Source organism: Elephas maximus, chromosome 4, assembly GCF_024166365.1.
Source record: "Elephas maximus indicus isolate mEleMax1 chromosome 4, mEleMax1 primary haplotype, whole genome shotgun sequence".
Classification (NCBI taxonomy): Eukaryota; Metazoa; Chordata; class Mammalia; order Proboscidea; family Elephantidae; genus Elephas; species Elephas maximus.
Window position 1 is genome coordinate 50,014,856 of NC_064822.1, and position 21,675 is coordinate 50,036,530.

Here is a 21,675-nt window from a genome sequence, read left to right on the forward strand (position 1 = left end):
CCCCTACCCAGATCCCCTCTTGACACCGCCAGTTTGACTTTTCCCCACTTCATGAACCCATCAGCACACCAGCACCGTTCGTGAGTGAGTCTACTCACCAGTGTTATTCTGTTCTCTGTGGGTTCATGTGAGAGTTGTCTCAAGAGTTTTTAAATCCATACACAGTTGAAAAGACATACACATGGGGGGGTGGGGGAGGCAGAGTTAAACTTTAGTCATTAGAAACACACATTTGAGTAATAAAACTTTAAAGGAAAGCATGGAAATGATTGCCATACAAGTCAGGATAATGGTTACTTTTTGGGGTGTGGAAGAGGGTATGCTTGGAACATGTGGAGGAGGGCTTCTGGGGAGAGTGGTAAAACTCTCCTTCTTAACCTGGGTGTGGTTACAAGGGTGTTTCCCTTGTTTCATTTGTCATTAAGCTGTACATTTTTATGCAGCTTTCTGTATCTCTGTTATAATAGACAACTTTAAAAAAGGTTTTAAAAAAGATAGGACAATGTTGACTTATTCACTATGCATGGGATGCTATGGATTGAATTGTGTCCCCCCAAAATGTGCATCAATTTGGCTAGATTCTCAGTATTGTGTGATTGTCCACCATTTTGTCATCTGCTGTGATTTTCCTATGTGTTGTAAATCCTACCTGTAAGATGTTAATGAGGCGGGATTAGAGGCAGTTAATTAGGCAGGACTCTATCTACAGGACTAGGTTGTATGTTGAGTCAATCTCTTCTGAGATATGAAAGAGAGAATGGAATAAAGCGGAGAGGGACCTTATACCACCAAGGAATGAAGAACCAGGAAGAGAGCATGTCCTTTGGACCCGGGGTCTCTGCACTGAGAAGCTCCTAGGCCAGGGGGATATTGATGACAAGGACCTTCCCCCAGAGCCAATAGAGAGAGAAAGCCTTCCCCTGGAGGTGGCACCCACTTCTAGCCTCCTAAATTGTAAAAGAATAAATTTCTGTTTGTTAAAGCTGTCCACTTGTGGTATTACTGTTATAGCAGCACTAGATAACTTAGACATGGGGGTATAGGGGTGCCTCACAAAAATAAATGATTTTTATTTGGCATTGTTTTTAGTAAAGTTATATCACTCCCTCACCTTAAATCTGAACATATCTCCTGGAATTCCCAAAGAAAAGGTAACAAATTATTAGGTTTTCTGGTGGATGAATAGTTCTTTGACACATACGAGGTAGTGGGCATGAGAATTTCTTCTCTTCTTTGTCCAAAAGGCTGGCAGTTCAAACTTACCCAGAGGTGTCTTGGAAGACAGGCCCGACACCCATATTAGAGACGAGAAAACTGAGACTTGGAGAGGTTAAACAACTTGATGACAATCATGCTAGAGCTAGGAAGTAATAGAACTGAAATTTTAGCATAGATTTGTCTCAATGCCCCTGCCCTTTCTAATTTACTGCACTGGCTCTTCATGCCCCTTGTGAATTTACAGAGAACAAAACTCAGGTAGCCAAATAGCAGCATATAGGGAAAGTCCAAACTAATGGGAATGGACTGACTAGAGTCTTTGGGCATAGCCAGGATTTAGTTTACAAAGAAACAGATAATACCTCTTAGCTTCATCGCTTACCAGCTGTGTAAGTCTAGTAAACTCTTATTTCCTCTTTTTAAAAGGGAGATAATAATGTTGGTTCCCTAAAAAACCAAAACCCAGTGCCGCCGCGTCAATTATGACTCATAGCGACCCTATAGGACAGAGTAGAACTGCCCCATAGAGTTTCCAAGGAGCGCCTGGCGGATTCAAACTGCTGACCTTTTGGTTAGCAGCCGTAGCACTTAACCACTACGCCACCGCGGTTTCCATTGGTTCCCTACCTACCTCAAAGAGTTATTTGTTTAACGAGTTCTTATTGAGTTCCTGTCATGTGCCAGGAGCTCATGAGACTATTTTGAGGAGTTATGTTTCAGCTCCTCAAAGAGACCTGTCCGAAACTTGCTTCCCTCATCTGGATTAAATACCCCTAAAGTGCCATAGGGGAGCCCTGGTGGTACAGTGGTTAAGCTCTCAGCTGCTAACCAAAAGGTTGGCAGCTCGAATCCACCAGCCACTCCTTGGAAACCCTATGGGGCAGTTCTACTACGAGTCACAGTCGACTCGACTGCAACGGGTTTTTGGTTTAAAGTGCCGTAAGAGTCCCCGTGTGCTACAAATGGCTAACACACATGCTGCTAGCTGAAAAGTTGAGGGCTTAAGTCCACTCAGGAGCACTTTGAAAGAAAAATCTGGTGATTTACTTCTGAAAAACCAGTAACTGAAAACCCTGTGGAGCACAGTTCTGCTCTGACACACACGGGGTTGTCATCAATAGGAATTGACTCAAGGGCATCTGGTTTGGTTTTGTTTGAGGTGCCATAAGCATATTTCCACACATTCATTGCTGTTTCCTCTTGGCTATGTCTCTAAGCTATGCAAGTTCAAGTAGAAGCTCAAGAAAATTAAAACAAGTCCACGAGAGCTAAAATACGACCTTGAGTACATCCCATCTGAATTTAGAGACCAACTCAAAAATAGATTTGACGCATTGAACACTAATGACCAAAGACCAGATGAGTTGTGGGAAGACATCAAGGACATCATATGTGAAGAAAGCAAAGGGTCGTTAAAAAGCCAGGAAAGAAAGGCCAAAATGGAAGTCAGAAGAGACTCTGAAACTTGCTCTTGAACATAGAGTAGCTAAAGTAAATGGAAGAAATGATGAAGTAAAAGAGCTGAACAGAAGATTTCAAAGGGGCAGCTTGAGAAGACAAAGTAAAATATTATAATGAAATGTACAAAGACCTAGAGTTAGAAAACCAAAAGGGAAGAACACACTTGGCATTTCTCAAGCTGAAAGAACTGAAGAAAAAATTCAAGCCTCAAGTTGCAATTTTAAAGGACTCTTGGATGGGTAAAATATTGAACAATGCAGGAAGCATCAAAAGCAGTTGGAAAGAATACACAGAGTCACTGTACCAAAAAGAATTGGTCAGTGTTCAACCATTTCAGGAGGCAACATATGATCAAGAGCTGATGCTACTGAAGGAAGAAGTCCAAGCTATGCTGAAGGCATTGGCGAAAAACAAGCCTCCAGGAATTGACAGAATACCAATTGAGATGTTTCAACAAACAAATGCAGCACTTGAAGTGTGCACTCATCTATACCAAGAAATTTGAAAGACAGCTATTTGGCCAACCGACTAGAAGAGATCCATATTTGTGCCCATTCCAAAGACAGGTCATCTAAGAGAAAGCAAAAATTATCAAAGAATATCATTAATATCTCACTCAAGTAAACATTTGCTGAAGATCATTCAAAAATTGTTGCAGCAGTACATCAGCTGGGAACTGCCAGAAATTCAAGCCAGATTCAGAAGAGGATGTGAAACAAGGGATGTCATAGCTGATATCGCATGGATCTTGGCTGAAAGCAGAGAATACCAGAAAGATGTTTACTCATGTTTTATTGACTATGCAAAGGCATTCAACCGTGTGGATCATAACAAATTATCAGAACACATTGCAAAGAATGAGAATTCCAGAACACTTAAGTGTGTTCATGTGGAACCTGTACACAGACCAAAAGGCAATCTTTAGAACAGAGCAAGAGGATCTGGAATGGTTTAAAATAAACATGTGCATCATGGTTGCATTCTTTCACCATACTTATTCAATCTGTATGCTGAGCAAACAATCAGAGAATCTGGAGTACCTGAAGAACAATGTGGCATGAGGACTGGTGGAAGACTCATTAGCAGTGACGTGTGGATGACACAACCTTACTTGCTGAAAGCCGAGATAACTTGAAGCACTTACTGATGAAGATCAAAGACCACAGCTTTTAGAATGGATTATGCCTCAACATAAAGAAAATAAAAATCCTCACAACTAGACCAATAAGCAACATCATGATAAATGGAAAAAAGATTGACATTGGCAAGGATTTCATTTTACTTGGATCCACAATCAACGCTCATGGAAGCAGCAGTCAGGAAATCAAACAGCGTATTGCACTGGGGAAATCTGCTGCAAAAGAACTCTTTAAAGTGTTAACAAAAAAAAAAAAAAAGCAAAGATGTCACTTTGAGGACTAAGTGTGCCTGATCCAAGCCATGATATTTTCAATCCCCTCATGTGTGTGCAAAAGCTAGACAATGAATAAGGAAGACCAAAGAAGAACTGATGCATTTGAATTACGGTGCTGGGGAAGAATATTGAATATACCATGAACTGCCAAAAGAACAAACAAGTCTGTTTTGGAAGAAATACAGTGAGAGTGCTCCTTGGAAGCAAGGATTGCGAGACTTAGTCTCACATATTTTGGATATGCTATAGTATGGCATTTTTATCAGGAAGGACCAGTCCCTGGAGAGGACATCATGCTTGGCAAAGTAGAAGGGCAGCAAAAAAGAGGAAGACCTTTAACAAGATGGATTGACACAGTGGCTGCAACAACGGCATTAAACGTAACGATTGTGAGGATGGGGCAGGACTGGGCAGTGTTTTATTCTGTTGTACATAGGGTCACTGTGAGTTGGAACTGACTCAACTATACCTAACACCAACAAGAACAATATGCCTCCAGGGATGATGAGGCCAGGGATGATGCCTTGTTCATCTTCTTATCTACATGCCTGTATAGCACAGTGGTTGATGCACAGTAAGTTTTCAATGACTAGTTGTCAAATAAATGAGATAAAATAATGTATATTAAAGTCTTTCATAGATGATTAGGCCAGTTGGGATTCAGTGCATCAGAGAACAAGCTGTGCTTATTAAACAGAAAGGATTTAAATGCAGGGATTTCAGTGCTTAAGAAATCCCTGGGAGGGCTGAAAGAGTGGGCTCAGGCTGAGCTTTGAGGAATGACTCCAGAATACCACAGAAATGACCAGCCACAATCAAGATGGTGGAAATCAGGAAGTCCCACTGGATCCATGGAGATCAGCCACTGTAGCTGGGATTCAGGGACCAGGAAGCTTGAATTAGGATGCTTCCATCACTCCTGCTACAACTGCCTTTCAGTACCCACGAAGCTAGTAAACAGACACCAAAATATTACAGCAGAAAAATTCTATGTCTCTACCACCAGGCCCATGGTGGAGACAATGACCAGAGAAGCAAGAAAACATTTTCTGTTCTATTTCTACCTTCCAAATCTCTCATATGAACTCATCCGGTTAGTGAAATCTCATTTACACCTAGAACCCTAGCTGCAAGAGAGTCTGGGTAGAGTATTTTTCAGCTTTCCAGTCTCTGTAGTATAGGAGAACACACTAGAAGAAAGTGGGGATGAATTCTGAGTGTCAAAGGCCATATTCATCCCTTGCACTATACAAATGTATGCTATTAATAAAAGACTATTAAAATTTGTTCCTTAAAGTTATTATACTTCATAAAGCTGCAAGGCCAAGCCTCAATGTGAGATAGATATCCTACAGAGAAAAAATAACACAGAGCAACCCAGAATTCAGAATCTACAGCTATGGGTTACTTGCTTGGTGTTGGGTATAGCAGAAAACAAGCAATACACATAAATAAACACCAGCATTTGATATGCAGCTTCGTCTACTCTGTACCATGGTTGATAATTGCCATTGAGTCAGCTCCAATTCATGGTGAGCCCATGTACAACCAGTCCTATGCCATCTTCAGGATCATTGCTATACTCCAGTCCATTGTTGTGGTCACTGTGCATTTTGAGTGCCTTCCAACCTAGGGTGCTCATCTTCCAGCACTATATTCAACAATATTCTATTGTGATCCCTAGGGTTTTCATTGATTAATTTTCAGAAGTAGATAGCCGTACCTTTCTAACTAGTCTGTGTTAGTCCGAGAGCTCCACTAAAACCTGTCCACCGTGGGTAACCCTGCTGGTATTTGAAATACTGGTTGGCATAGCTTCCAGCATCATAGTAATACACAAGCCACCACAGTACAACAAACTGATGGAGGAATAGTAGATTCAATACCGTAGTGGTTTCCTAATAAGAATGTTGTAACAAATAAATTAATGCATGTAAAGAAGGTAGCATAGTCCTTGGCACATAGTACGCATTCCTTAAGTGTTAGTTATTATTAACATTATTGCTACTAATAATTATTATAGTAATAATTAATAATAATTATTAATATTAGTTTTTATTTGTGGTAGGTCTCTTACACATCAGGCTTTGGTTAAAATTGAACTGTGACTGATCGCATCATGCCAGGTTTATTTGCCTGCTCCTCCTGCCTTTACAGCTCCCCAATCATACCCCCAAAATAATTCCAGTATCAATTCTAAAGGATGCAATGGGACAGATATGCTTCAGTTCAGAAATAAATGCTGCCCTAGGCTTATGAATTTCTCTCTGATCCCTGTACAAAACTTCTTCGGTTTCTTATCCTACACTGAGGTTGTCTATTGCTCCCAGTCTCTGGGAATACGGGAGATTAGGGAGAGCACCATTCCCCAAAGAGAAGTATCAAGGTGTGCCCTTATTTACCACGGTAAACACAGAATGCAAATGCCCCTCGTGTCCTGTCCCCCACCAGTCTCACCTCCCATTACTCCTGGCCACCCTTTACATGCCATGCTTTTTCAAACTGTTCCTTTAGCCTCTCCAACTGATCAACTCCTGCTTCCTACCAAGGCTCACTTGAGATGTACTCTTCTTCAGGAAACGTTCTCTTAACCCCTGAGCTCAGCTAAGCTTCTCTCCTAACACATTGTGCTTAACTCTGCCTTAACCCAACCACATTAAATGGAAAGTGTCTGTTTACATGTCTGTCTCACTCACTAGACTATGAGATCATCAAGGGTGGAACCAATCTTATTCATTTCGGCATCCTAACACCTGGCATGGTGCTGGCACAGAGTAAGTATTCAATAAATGTTTATTAATCTAAATCAAACTAAACAATTGATTAGACCCTGCCTTTTTTTTATTTTTTTTATTTAGAGGGGTCTAACCAGCCCCAACCTGATCCTCACCTGTCTGCACTCATACACACTTACTCTAAGCAGTTCTCAAACTAATGATTGGCTTAGCTGGTGATCTCTTAAAATACAGACTCCCAGGCCCCACACAGAGTTTTTCTTAATGTTCCCCCCAAATCCTGATACACAACCAAGTTTTTGAATCGTTACTGAAGTTTGACCTGAGATATCTGAAACGATGTAAAAATGATGCTTCAGGAAAAATGGAGCTGAAATAATAACATTTCCATAAAACACTAGACGAACTATGGCCAGAAGGGAAAAGAAAAAAATATTGTCGTGGGTGCTGGAATTTTAGCTTTTCAGTGCAAACAACATGAAGCAGAATAAATTCACTGAAAGAGTGCAAAATCCAGAGCACCTGTCAAGTAAACCGTTTCTTTTCTTTCAAGAAAGGAGATAAAGAAAAAAGGTAGTAGGCCTCTCTGACTAAAGCCTACAAACTTGAGTCTTTGGTAGATGCCAAAATATCTTTGATAACACATTTACACACCTATAAAAACAGAAAAGGTTTAGTCAGACATGCCAATAAGTGATTCTGAGCGTGTGTTAAAGTTATACAGCTGCAAAAACATAAACTGTATCTTAGATTTTTGGAGTAACTGGCTTAGAAAAAAAGCTGGTACACAGAGTCAAAATAGGATTTTTTTTTGAACAGTAAAAGCAGGATTTTTTTTTTAATTTTATTTCATTAGTTTAAAAAATATATATATATAGTTACTAGAAATTTATCATAAGAGGTAGGGGAAAAGAATTTGAGACTAGGGATGCGGATGAGAAACAATACAGGTTGAAAGTAAGTTACAATTTTTATTGCTTAGCATCCAGCCCGAGGCTAACAAGGAAACCTCAGGCAGGACCATTGCCACAGCACAGATGCAAATACGGGAGAAAATAAAGAGGAAACTACGACTATTCCAAAGCCAGGCCTGAGAAGACTTTCCTGCGCAATCCTGGCAAACCAAGTCAAATGGTGACTGGAGAAGAGATTGGTCAGGCGTTAAAAAGAACATTCTAACGTTTTGCCATCATATCCACTGGACACCATGAGGCTGATGTTTCCACAAAGCTGAAGCCATTTTTTGCCATCACAGGTGTCATTCCAACCCATTTCTGATCTGGCTAGAAATGCTTATTTGTTCAGCTTTTCCCCTCGGGCGCAGCAAGAAGTTGCTCTGTTGTAATTCCAGTTCTAGCGAGCTTGGGTACCTCTTTAACAGTTCTTGTGTTGTTATTAACTTAGTGACTAACTGAAAGGTGTTTGACTTTTGAAACCGTGCCACAAAACCTTCCCTCTCATCTCTGGGTGATGTCAGCCCTCATAAATGGAGAGCTGGAGGAAACAATAGAGATTTCAGTGGTAAAATTTAATGAGGTGAATCCTTCTTTCCCAAAATCTAAAATTAACCTCATTTTTCTGTAGCAGGCCATTAAAAGGATCTCTGACAGAATTTAGGATGTAGATTTAGGTTTAAGACTAATTTTGGTGCTTTGGCTCTGAAAGTCCTTGGGAAAAAAACCTTGAAGTCTTTTTTACATTTTCCACAACTGTATGATTTCAAGTGACTCATATGGACTTCCTAAGAAGAAACTGTTGATTTCCCAACACACTCAACACACATGACCTAAATAAGCCTTAAACCAGCCCTCAAAAATAGGAGATGGTGAGTTTCTCAACAGAACTGAAGTGCATGAGCCTTGGAGAATCTCAATAAAATGTCCAACAAGTCAACAGCTTAAGGGAAGAAGCTGATAAGGGATTTACAAAAAAAAACCCATTGCTGCTGAGTCTATTCTGACTCATGGTGACCCTATAGGACATAGTAGAACTGACCCATAGCTCTTCCAGGGCTGAAATCTTTATGGAAGCAGACAGCTACATCCTTCTCCCGTGGAGTGTCTGGTGGGTTTAAACTGCCAACCTTTCGTTAGCAGCCAAGCACTTAGCCACTGTGCCAACAGGGCTCCTGTGATTAGGAAATTATACTCATTTAAAGTCAGAGAAGCAGCCTAGACAACAATATAATCTAGAGGGCTATGTGACCCCAAAGGAAAGACATGTAGTAATGATCTTCATTAGGAACGTGATTTTAAATCCGTAATAACTTCACAGAGGAACTATGGAATTTAGCACCCATGTTTACCTGATAACAGCTAATGCATGATATTAATTAATGGTTCACAGGACCTTTGCCAAGACCTATATTAAACCAGACAATGCTTATACTGACATAGCACAAACTCTTCAATGAGTACAACTAAATTTTCACTTTTTTATGGTATCGTCCAACCAATGCAGGGGAGAGGCGTTGCTATTTGCAGTCTTTAACAGCCTCCCAGTTACTCTCAGGTCTTTAGGAGCAGCAAAAAAACAAGCTACACTTAGCTAAGTGTTGCAATGTTTAGCTCAAAAGAGAGTCCAGAAGCTCAGCCAAAAGCTTGGCACCTGTATTTCTAAATTCGGAGAATGTGTGTGTGTGTGTGCGCGCGTGCGTGCGTGCACGTGTGCGTTAGTTCTTTCTACATTGTGATCACTTTCTCCAGTGATTACTGAGCTCCCAAGAGAGTTTCGTTTTTCTTAAAGTCCAATTCCAGCTAATCAAGGTAAAGGGTGGAATTTTCCAGAAATTTTCTTCACTTATTTTATATCTGAGGTAATCTTTGCCATTGCTGATTAAATGACCCCTAGACTTTTTTTTTTTTTAGACAGAATAGACTACTGTCTACATGAGCCAACCTTTGTGGGGTATATGACTTAGTTTTGCTCAAAATTACAGCACATGTTGAGACTTTGTAACATAAGGAAGCAAAGCGCCTGTACTGTGCTTGGGAAAGCACCTCATGCTATCTCCCTCAGTTTTTCTTAGCGTGCTTTCCTTCTTCCTTTGTTTTCTTCTCAATTTGTGTCTTAGTAGCTGGGACTCCATGCAATAATCAGTCAGCTTCCAAATAGCAGTTTGGGACCTGAACTTTGGAACCATTCCAAGGGACTTTAAATATACAATATTACATATCTGTTCACCAAATAATAGAATCTACTTAACAGTAGAACGAGCATAACCTTGCATTTATAATATCTTTCACTTAAAGAAATAAATTTCTATCATTGAGAAATAGCTACTCCCAAGATACAAATTATGGCTCCACCTTCATACCGAGATAGCATAGCCTTAGAAGCTCCTTCGATTTTGCACACTTATAGGAAGAAAACTTCCTGCATCCACATCTGAAGCATGCCTACTTAGATAATTCACAATCCACAGAGAGTGTCTCCAGAATTGGTAAAATGGCCGGAATATGTGCCTGTATTTTTTAAATAATGGAACTCTTCCAGGCCATTCAATTACTCTTTCCTTTCTACCCCGCTTCCCCTAATGTGGGTTTTGGGGATGTGTATGAATACATAATATAAACTGTGACCACAAGAAAATATTATCCAATGGATATACTTTATTTTTTCTAAATTTTTCCACCCAGTGGCTCAAGACCCTATAAACTAGAAGGCAGCCAAGCCAGCATCACCAGCTTACTAAGAGCCTCAACAAGACTAGTCCAAAAGCTTAACAGTTCACTTTTCACCCTATTCCTATTCCTAGGCCTGTGTTTTCTTAATCTCACTGTATGATTCCTGCAAAGTACTCAAAAAGAAACCTTGTCAAATAGTGTATGACCCCGCTTATATAAAATACCTAAAATAGGCAAGTGTGTAGAAACCAAAGTTTATTAGTGGTTACCAGGGGTGGGCAGGAGAAAAGGGAAAAGGGGGACTCATTGCTTAGGGGCACCGAGCTTCTGTTAAGGGTGATAAAAAAAAATTGGGAAATGGATAATGGTGATGGTTGAACAACATGACAAACATAATTAACGGCATTGAATTGTACATGGAAGAAAACATTAAAATGGCAAAGGTTTTGTTACATACATATTTGCCACAATAAAAAAAATAAGTAAATCTTGTGAATCACATCCTAAGGTAAGCTAGCTTTACAGATATGAAAAATTAGGCAGAAAGATGTGAAATGCTTTACTCAAAGTCACACACAAGAATAAAGAACTGCCAGCTCCATCTTTCCTCGCCTGCTGCTAGATAAATCCCCCTAATTTCTCAATCTGATAAATAACTGATAAAATCAAAGGAAACATGAGTCTCAATGTTCTTGTCTCCCAAATGAGGGCTAAAATCTCTGTCTGTTTGCATATGCATTTCCAAATGAGTAATTTAGGATTACGCTGCTGGTATTATTTGAGACAGTCTGCCTTTGGGCATGAAGAACACAGGCATTTTAGTGGCACATGTTGCTCCTGTCACCTGCCCCAATCTTTTATGCAAAGAAAAGCCAGAGGAAATATTGGCAGAGAAGCCAGAAATGTTAACACAAGACAGGACTTCCTACTTCCTTCCCCTGTACTGATTCAGGATAGACGGTGGGCCTCGAGGTAGTTAAACAAGTCAGTGGGTATATGGAAGTCATAACCACTGTATGGGGCAGAAATAATTAGAGAAGTGTACATCATAGGTAATGTCTAGGGTGGCTCATCTCAAGGGTGGCTCATCTCAAGGGTGGAAAAAGATGGGATCACCTAAGTCAATGATATTACTAGTTTCAATCAATGAAGCAAACTCAACAGAAGCTGGTTATTATAGCATATTGTTGTTAGATGCCGTCAAGTCGATTACATAATAGTTGATTAACAATTACTACAAATAATAAATAACAGCTCTAGACAATTTACTACGTGCCAGACACTCTGGTGATTCTGAGGATGGCACAAAACCGGGTAGCGTTTCGTTCTATTGTACATAGGGTCATTATGAGTCAAAACCGACTTGATGACACCTAACAACAATAGACACTACAGTGAATGTTAATATAGGTTATCCTCCCAAACTTTGCAAGTTCAGTACCAAAAGAATCAGAATCAAATGGACTGCAATTCTAGTTAAGACTCTGCCACTTAGCAGCTGTGTAATCTGGGGCAAGTGAGTTAACCTCTCAAAGCCTCAGTTCCCTCATCTGAAAAATGAGGTAATAATGGTATATGCCTCATAGAGTTCTTGTAGGGATTAGACGAGTTGATATATATAAAGCACTAGGCACATAATAAGTGCTATTTGTTTCTAATTTTATTTATTTATTGTTTTGTTTATCTTTAGCCCTGTTGGCGCAGTGGTTAAGAGCTTGGCTGCTAACAAAAAGGTTGGCAGTTTGAATCCACCAGGAGCTCCTTGGAAACCCCATGGGGCAGTTCCACTCTATCTTATAGGGTCTCTATGAGTTGGAATTGACTCAACAGTAGAGGGTTTATTTGGTTTTTGACTACTATTTTTTATTTATGCTTAGAAAGGAAATAAACACTGATAGCACAGTTTCTTTCAAAAGATATCACAGTCTGATATTTTTACATGAAAAAATTAAAGAGTGCAAAGGTCATCTTGCCAATTCCCAGAGAGAGTTTGGCTTCTTTGCCTGGCTGCAGAGGCGTTCCTCCTTCAATTCCCCATGTGGGCTCCTCACAAAGTTTAGCTCTTTGTCTGAGAACCTTTCCAACTTGGACAGACTCATCCTTTGGTCTAAGATATACAAACCTGTATGTTGTCCAAAAAAGCAAAAGAAAAGACGATGTAATGACTTGTCTCCTACAAGCCCAAGTCCAGTACAGGGGCCACTTCCAGCTGCTTCTACAGCCCTGTGTGCATTCCCACAGCTCACTCTCCTCTTTTCCATTATCATCTGCTCTCTTGTCAATCTGCTAGATTATGTACTCACTGAATGAGTGAATGAAGGGACACTCACTTTGTAACTGCATATAGTAAGTAGATGCTCAATAAATGTTTAGTGCAATTACATTTTAGGAATAAATTTGTTTTTATTGCAACAATAAAATAATTGTCTAATGCAAGCCACATGGGTTCTCAGGAGATAGTTTTTGACACTAACGATAATGGCAACCTGATTCTAAGCTTGCCAACTCCTATGTGTTTGCACCTAGTATCTAGCTTTACTTGCCATTTGGCTGACGCCTACATGCCACCTGTGTAGAGCAGTGCTCCAATCCCAGTATCCAGTGCAGCCATACCAACAAGGGCTACCATGGAGACAATAATAATCATAACATTGATGCCTTAAGCGCATGTATAGTTAACTCATCTGTATGCATGACATGGGCAGAGAGGGCATTGATAAACAAGGTGGGTCACATTGGAATTTCACTGGACCACAAGAGTCTCTACCTTTGGCTAGAGCTGTGCACAAGGAAGGTACACAGTGGAAGGATTTGGATTTTACCTATTGTCCTGGAAAACCATTTAGGAATTTTGTTCAAAGTAACCAACATTCAACAGAACAAGGGAAGAATTTGATCTGGGAAATCTTAAAATTGGTCTCTGAATAAGGCAGACTTGATGGTCAAATCAGTTTCTCTAGATTGTTGGCCCAAAACTCTGCTGATATATAGGTTATATTTATTATGATAGCCTTGTGACAGAGAGAAAGGGCAAGAATTCCCCCTCTCTATCTTCACGATGTGAATTATTTGTATTATGTTATCATTTCCATTATGACTTCCTAGTTATTTCAAAGAACAGTCAGCCGTCCGTATCCATGGATTCCACATCCATGGTTTCAGCCAACCACAGATCAAAATATTTGGGGAAAAAAAAAAGAAATTTCCAAAAAGCAAAACTGGAATTTGCTGCACCAAGCACTGCACTGAATCGACGTGAATGAAATGATGTGTAGGCATACCTTGCTGTAGCCTCCCACCATTTCACAGATCCTCAGTCTCTTTCCAGCACCTGTTGTCTAAGCATTGTTCACTTGCGTCTTGTCATTATTCCCTAAACAATACAGTACAACACCAATTTACATAGCATTTACATTGTATTAGGTATTATAAGTAATCTAGAGATGATTCAAAGTATATGGAAGGATGCAAACAAATATATGCCATTTTCTATAAGGGACTTGAGCATCTGTGGATTTTGGTATCCTCAGGGGTCCTGGAACCAATTCGCCACAGATACCAAGCGATTACTGTACCCAAATCTGGAACATTCCAACACAATTGCCATTGAGCCTGAATAGCCTTTCTCTATTCCGATTCACATTTTCAATTTCATTTTAGCAATTATCGGATTTTCTAAATTCAACTGAAGATTACCTCCTGAATAAGAAAACATCATATAAGGGAGTACATCATATAGGGGAGTACTTTTTCTATTTTTAAACATTAAAATGAAAGCATCAGCTTTGGACTACGATCCTTGATTCCACTAAGATCTTGGTGGTCCCATCCTTCAAAGAACAGATAAGGCTAACCATACCAAGAAAGGGTTTAATCTTCAGGCTGATAACTTGACTTTCCCTACAATTCTGCCTACAACTAAATTGAGGAAAGTTGAGACTATGGACCTATGAGATAATTATTTACCTATCATTTAATCCTACCACTACTTGGTGACTATGCACAGAGGAATTAAAAAAAGAAAAAACCTAAACCATTGCTGTCTAATCAATTCTGACTCATGGTGGCCCCATGTGTGTCATTAGAAGTTTGCTCCATAGAGTTTCAATAGCTGTGATCTATCAAAACTATATCACCAGACTTTTCTGTCAAAGAATCTCTGGGTGGATTTGAACTGCCAACCTTTCAGTTAGTAGCCAAGCACTTAACCATTTGTGCCACCTGGGGACTGCATGTTTTTATAGGAAAATGTGATTTCTTTGAAAGTTAGGTCTTGGTCTCTGTTGAACACTAGAGGCAAAGAAGATGACTTAATATTTTCTGGGTTTATTGAGTTTGAAATAAAATAAAATTAGGCATTCAATGGCTCCCATGGCTGGGGAGTGGTGGTAGATGGAATTTATCATTAAGAAAAAAGAGTATTTCTTAATATCTCTTAACAAAAGAAGAATAATGAGAAGGATTGGGATTGTCTTTGTGTTTTGTAAGACTTCACGATGGTGATCTGTAGGATGCTGAAATTTAAATACACCTGCTCTAAAAAGTCAAAGTGCTGTCATCACCACAGTAACCACTCTTATGGCCCACAGAGATTTGACAGAGGAAGGGGGAGAGTCAGAAGGTCAGAGTTCAGTTTTTGATATCCATCTATTTAGGACCTGCCACTGATTTACTGGTATCTTGAAGGATAGGTAAGAATACATTCTTTACCTGCCTCCAAGGAAGATGGCTATACCACTAGACTTAAGTAAGAACTTAGAGGTACTTGGATTAAAACATAGTGTTACTAAAAATCTCCCCAAAAAGGAAAAGGAAGGTAGGATTTCATTGCTGTATTTGTCTACTACTCGTCCATGTGGCTATTAATGGCTGTATGAGAGACTAGGCCAGGGCTGGTGCCACAAGCTCTGCAGTTCAACTCACTTTCTACCCTGGTTTACTGGGAGCCCGTAGGCAATTTATTTAAGCACACCATCTTTTTACAGATGTTTATTCATCTGTAAAATGGGTATAATCATATTCACTACCTCACTCATACAGTGTGAAGTAGTTAATTAAAGATGTATAAAGCTTTTGAAAATATAAAGTATAATATATGTGCTAATTATTATAAATCCAAAAAAGTACCACAGTTGAATTTTTAATTACCTATACATATTTTATTGAAAATACCTAAAGAACATAATAAAATTAGCCTATGTGTCAAAAATTACTGCCTGCCTGTGCTGTCTTGTTCATTCCTCAGCCAGAAGTACAGTAGCAATTTCCTGAACTAAAGTAATAATTTTATTCCAATGGTAAAAGCATAACCACTATGACCAGGACTAACCTGTGATTTACTGTGTTATAAGACAGCATGTTCTCTTCTTGCCTTGATTTCCCTTAGTTATTATAACTCAGTTAATGTAACACTAAGGCCTATAACCAAAATATAATAAAATTAGAGAGTTTTAGGTCAATTTAATGTTGGGCGGGTCATATCATTAAAGTGTGACCACACTTCTTATTTAGGCATTTTCAAGAATAAAAGGGAGAAATTTTACAAGAAAAAAAAAAAGGTTCTAAAGTTTGGCTCACGGTGAGAAAATCTGGATTAGAAGGAGTAAGAAATCTATAGGAACCTATCTCCAGAAGGCCTGGCTTCTAGTCCTCAACAACTAGAGACAGCATGAAAGAGGAATGTTGCCTTCTCTGTCTCCTATTTTCTTGTAACAGATCAGATTCTTTGGCCATAACAATGAATGTGTCTCCTCCTGCCCAGAAAACACTAGCCCACCCTTTAGTTAGTGGTCCGTAGACACTCAGCCTGTCAAGCCCAAGAGGGGGACAGGACACACAAATGAAGTTTGGCTGTCATTGGCCTTTATAAAATGATAGTAAAATTAAACTACACTTAATTACTAAAAATAAACAATATCTGTTAAGCCCCTGCTGAGAACAAAACACAAGTAGCCCTGGTGGCACAATGGTTAAATGCTCGGCTGCTAACCAAAAGGTTGGCCGTTCTAATCCACCCCGTTGCTTTATGGGAAAAAGACCTGGTAATCTGCTCCTATAAAGATTACAGCCTAGGAAACCCTATGTGGCAGTTCTACTCAGTCACACGGGTTCGCTATGAGTGGCTAATCAACTTGACGGCACGCAACTACAACAACGGAACAAAACGTTATGATAAAGCCATGAAGAATATGTGGTCTTCTGCTTCTAATTACTTCCTGAGTAGTAGACAGACAAGACAAAAAACATGAAACAACTCAAGAGTGATCAGAAAGCCATATGTAAGAACACTATAAGACAGTTGAATGAATGAAAGAATGGAAAAATGACTGAACGGGCGTGTACTACTGCCAAGGAAATTCAGGGCAGGGAAAAGATCTCTTTGAAAAATTCTTGGCGTGTGTGTGTGTCCTCACTGGGGCTTTAAAGAAAGGAAGGGATTCAGAGGGGCAAGGAGGCAGGGAAGCATAAAGCCCTCCAAGTATATGGGTGATCCAGAGTGGGGGTTGGGGAGCAAGGAGAGGAAGAGCACACACAATGCTGCCCTTTCCTGGAAACCAAGAAACACCATCCAGTGACACTTTTCTATATGTTGTTCAGTTGTATCTTAAAGCTGTGGACAAATGTCCAAATATTGTGGAGCCACCTTCCAAATGCCACGTTCAATTGGGCCATTCTTGATGAATATGTCTCCAGGGGTGCTTAACATAGGTGAGAATGAGTGAAATTAATGTCCTTTCTTTTAGCAGCAAACATGCCTCATCTAGCTTGGAAAAGTTGGCCCTCACCATTCTGTTTGTTCTATCCCTTTCCCTCATGTTCCCTCTTCTGCTGTTCACTTGCCTAAACAGACACAGAGAACCACAGTGTGTGGAATTGGACTGGCCCCGTATAAGTGTTTGCTGGAACTGCGTTATTGCTATGGCTTAATCGCATCACCCATCCACTAACCTCACGCCCAAGGTTTGGGGAAGAAGGAATGAATGGCTAAATGGGACAGTGGCACACGTACCATAAGATGAGGGATCTCATTTTCCCAGAGAAAGTGTCTTCCTCCTGCTTCAAATATGGGTAGGCTTAGAAAGGGAGAGGAGAGAAGATTTAATCAGCTTCCTCCAGAGTTGTTGTTGTTGTTGTTAAGAGCTTGACAATGATGCATAAAAAACATTTGAAAGTTTGAGTGCTTCCTATAAACCTGTTCTCTTTATGCTAATTGCTCTCAATAAAACTAGAGTAAGAACTAGGTCTCTCAGCCCAGCACAAGTCCTAACCTGCCTGTTGGGCACCAGTTGAGAACACTTAGGGCCTATCTGACAGGAATTTTGGAATCGGGTAGAGGGGCTGATGAATAAACGATAGACAGATACATTATATAAACAGGTAAACGATATTCCAGGGAACTCAAGGAGATGAAAAATAGGATACAGTAAACAGTTTGTCATCACAGACATTTCACAAAAGAAAACTCTTTGAAGGGACGCTACGCCATGCTGTGGCCTACGTGATTCATCAGCATTGTGGGCCACCCCAGCAGAGCCCCATGCAAGCCTTCAAACACCTTTGAATTGTAATGAGAACACCAGACACTAAACCGGGAAGCCAAGTGAATCCTGAGAGGTAAACTGCCTCCAGTGATTTTTCTCCATGTTAGCTGCAGTATGTAGACAGGAACTCCTGGGCTGGACTTGCCCTAACTACCTCACAGAGGATTTCAGAACAGCAGTGGGAGCACACTTGTGGCTGAAATTCTGTGAGGCTGACTCTAGCCTCTGGCTCGGCACAGAGAACATTCACACTGTCTACACTTGGCTTTCTGCTCTCCCCTCAGTCATCAGCTGCTCCTCCACTGGAGCTAATGTGAGTAAACAACCAAATCCAAGAGCTAGAGAGACCTGAGCAGAGTCTGGGAACTCCCCACCTGGATTCAAAACTGCAGATGCGTTGGCCTCAAAAGATGTCTGTTTCCAAAGGACAAGAACTGTATGCTCTCGTGCATATGAAACATCTAGAACAGGCAAATGTATAGAGACCAAAGTTGATTAGTGGCTACCAGGGGCGGGAAGGAAGGGGAAAGTGGGAATCATTGTATAGGAAACAGTGAGATTTTATTTATGGGGATGCAAAATTTGGCACAGGATATTGATGATGGTTGCACAAAATGATTAATGTAATTGATGTCACTAAATTATACACCCGCCACTGAATAATGCAGTGGATAACATTGCAAAAAATGAGAATTCCAGAACATTTAATTGTGCTCATGAGGAACCTCTACATAGACCAAGATGCAGTTGTTCAAACAGAACAAGGGGATACTTAAAAAAAAAAAAAAAAAAAAAAAACACGTTGCCATCAAGTCAATCCCGACTCATAGCAACCCTGTAGGGATAGAACTGCTCCACAGAGTTTCCAAGGAGTGCCTGGTGGATTCAAACTGCTGGCCTTTTGGTTAGTAGCCGAAGCGCTTAACCACTATGCCACCAGGGTTTCCAAGGAGATACTATGTGGTTTACAATCAGAAAAGGCATGCATCAGGGTTGTACCCTTTCACCATACTTATTCAATATGTCTGGTGAGCAAATAATCCAAGAAACTGGACTATATGAGGAAGAACTGGGCATCAGGATTGGAGGAAGTCTCATTAACAACCTGCGATATGCAAATGACACAACCTTGCTTGCCGAAAGTGAAGAGGGTTTGAAGTACTTACTGATGAAGACCAAAGACTACAACCTTCAGTATGGATTATACCTCAACATAAAGAAAAAAAAAAATCCTCACAACTGGATCAATAAGCAACATTATGATAAATGGAGAAAAGATTGAAAATGTCAAGATTTTCATTTTACTTGGATCCACAAACCACACCCGCAGAAGCAGCAGTCAAGAAATCAAAAGACAGAGTATTGCATTGGGCAAATCTGCTGGAAAAATTTCTTTAAAGTGTTTAAAGAAAATATGTCACTTTGAGTATTAAGATGCACCTGACCCAAACCACGGTCTTTTCAATCACTTCAAAGGCATGCGAAAGCTGGACAATGAATAAGGAAGACAGAAGAATTAGTGATGCATTTGAATTACGGTGTTGGCAAAAAATATGGAATATACCACAGACTGCCATAAGAACAAACAAATCTGTCTCGGAATAGTCAAAATGCTCCTTAGAAGCAAGAATGGTGAGACTTGGTCTCACGTACTTTGGACATGTTATCAGGAGGGATAACAAGCATAACAATTATTATGAGGGTGGAGCCAGACCAGAACGTTCTGTTGTACACAGGGCCACTAAGAATTGGAACCGACTCAACGGCACCTAATGACAACAACAACAACAGGAGGAACCGTCTCTGAAGAAGGACACCATGCTTGGTAAAGCACAAGGTCAGCAAAAAAGAGGAAGACCCTCAACAAGATGGATTGACACAGTGGCTGCAACAATGGCCTCAAACACAGCAACGATTGTGAGGATGGCGCAGGACCAGGTGATGTTTGGTTCTGTTGCACCTAGGGTCACTATGAGTAGGAACCGACTTTACTGCACTTAACAACAACAACAAATGGTACACATGAAAAACGTTGAAATGACAAATGTTGCGTTAGATATATTTTTACAATAATAAATTAAAAAAAAAAAAAGATGTGTTTAATCACAACGTCTTCAATACAGAGCCTTGTTCCTTCCTCGTGGCAGTATCTAACGACCCGGGGAAAGTGCTGTGTACCTTGTCTAAATTCATCCTGCTACATTTTAAGCCTGTGCCTTCTTGTTAATCTTAACTCTCCTTCTTTCAGAAATCCCTTTATGGACCCATAGTGGAAATATTTGCTAAGTCGTTTACAATCCTGCACAGTTTTCTACGTGACTGGCAATTAGTGTGGATGATAAAAAACCAATTCCTGTGGCTTAAGCCACCAAACACTTGGAGATGGCATGATTTGTGGACCAGATACCATTGATTCTATCCAGGCCATTCACACACTATCAGAACGGGCAGGGTCAAAGCTCTTACGAAGGCCTTTGAGGAATTTGGCTCTAAAACATTGATTTATTAAAGGTTCTCTCTGTACAGTGTTTGAAAGGCAAGAAAAAAGAAGGGGGGTGTGTGTGTGTGGGTGTGTGTGGGTGTGTGTAGTTTAGTGAAAGTGTTAGCACCAACCACTTTTCCTGCAGGCAAATTCACCATTGACAGCTTTGGAACAGGTGAAATTTTCCCAGTGGTTCTAATTCCAGGATCATTGATTTCACACACAGAAGGAATGGGGCAATGGGTATAAAAATTGGAATAACAGAGCACATGAACTTTACCATCATGGGAGAAAGGTAACTGATGCGATTTCTCAGCAGCTTCATCACAGTTTTGCAAACATTTAAAAGGCCGCCTTTGTACTTCCTCGGAGAAGAAATCTGCAGGAATCAAAGGGCCAGAAAAGGACCCCAAGTCCTGGCTTCCGGACCCGTGGAAGTTAGCCTATCACAGGAAGATTGAGGGCATTTCTGAAATGCCTTATCACTAAAAATGAAAACAGCATCGGAAATCATTTCTCACCCATTCATTTGAAGGAGCAAAATGTGTGTGTGCCAAACCCCAAAAAAAAAAACCAACCCACTGCCGTGGAGTTGATTCCGACTCATAGCGACCCTATAGGACAGAGCAGAGCAGCCCCAGAGAGTTTGCAAGCAGCGCCTGGCGGATTCGAACTGCCAAAATTTTCGTTAGCAGCCGTAGCACTTAACCACTGCACCACCAGGGTTTCCAAATGTGTGCCAGCTGGTAGAAAATAATGATTATTTTCTTAATTTTACTATCGGAGCAGTCTTTCTAGCCAGTGCACGATGAAACCAGGGGGCCTACGTGTTATCTATTTCTTTGTATAGCTGGGTTTGTAGGATTTCTTCCTCTAACTTAAATACTAGTGCATTTGTTGAGGAAAAATCTCAGTTCTTCAGTTTTATGAGTCAAACAGGAGATTCAATTTAGAGGGAACATTTGGGAATGGGAGAATTTCATTGTGGCTGTTGAAAAGCAGAAATCACACTTCTTTTCAAGTAGAAAAAAGAGTAAAATGCTTAACTACAGAGTGCTCCTTTGCATGGTACTGCAGTCTCTTCCCTTTATCTTGTGCTTCCCTGAAAGCAAATCGTGGATTTGCCTCCTAAAAGAAGTCATAACCTGGGCAATAATAGTATTGAATAGTATTGCGGAACACTGAGTGCATTTTGACT